Raw genomic sequence first — 509 nt, forward strand, 5'->3', positions numbered from 1 at the left:
ATTTTTTGTTTTCAAAAATACTTTCTCTGAGAGATTTGAAACCCTTTGAAGTTTTTAATTAATTAATATCTCTGCTATATGGTGAGAAGAGGCCTTTTTCTCTCTCCTGAAATGCAAGCTGAGGTCCATACTATTGAAATGCGTTATTCTATAATAGCACCTGTCTTTCTGCTGAGCTTCATGTCTGTAGTCACTAAATGAGTGGGTGTGCTCCCTTTTCTCTGGAACTTTTGAGACCAAGTCCTTTCATAAAAGAACAAGAGAAAAACTAAAGTCATTTCCAGAGTTACTTGCCTTTGGGTTAGTGTTCACAAAGGAGAAAATTGAAGTCAAAGGGAAAATCTTAGAGAGAGAGATGAGTGTATGAAAATAGTTTTGCAGCAAATTGACTTTCTAAAAGTTTATTGATGGACTTTGAGGGCCCTTCTGCCTCTGGTAATAAAATAGGCAGGTTATGTTTTTCAAAGTTGAAAAGACAAGCCATTTATCACCCTATATTTAACAGAGAT

At 35.4% G+C, this 509-nt stretch overlaps 1 protein-coding gene across 1 annotated transcript in view; it reads left to right on the forward strand.

The window, feature by feature from the left end:
• The window catches only part of EXOC4 (exocyst complex component 4), a 1030122-nt gene that overhangs the window by 81660 nt on the left and 947953 nt on the right, over nt 1–509 (forward strand). The window lies entirely within an intron of this gene.

The sequence above is a fragment of the Propithecus coquereli genome, unplaced genomic scaffold (genome assembly GCF_000956105.1).
Source record: "Propithecus coquereli isolate 6110/MARCELLA unplaced genomic scaffold, Pcoq_1.0 Scaffold335, whole genome shotgun sequence".
Classification (NCBI taxonomy): domain Eukaryota; kingdom Metazoa; phylum Chordata; class Mammalia; order Primates; family Indriidae; genus Propithecus; species Propithecus coquereli.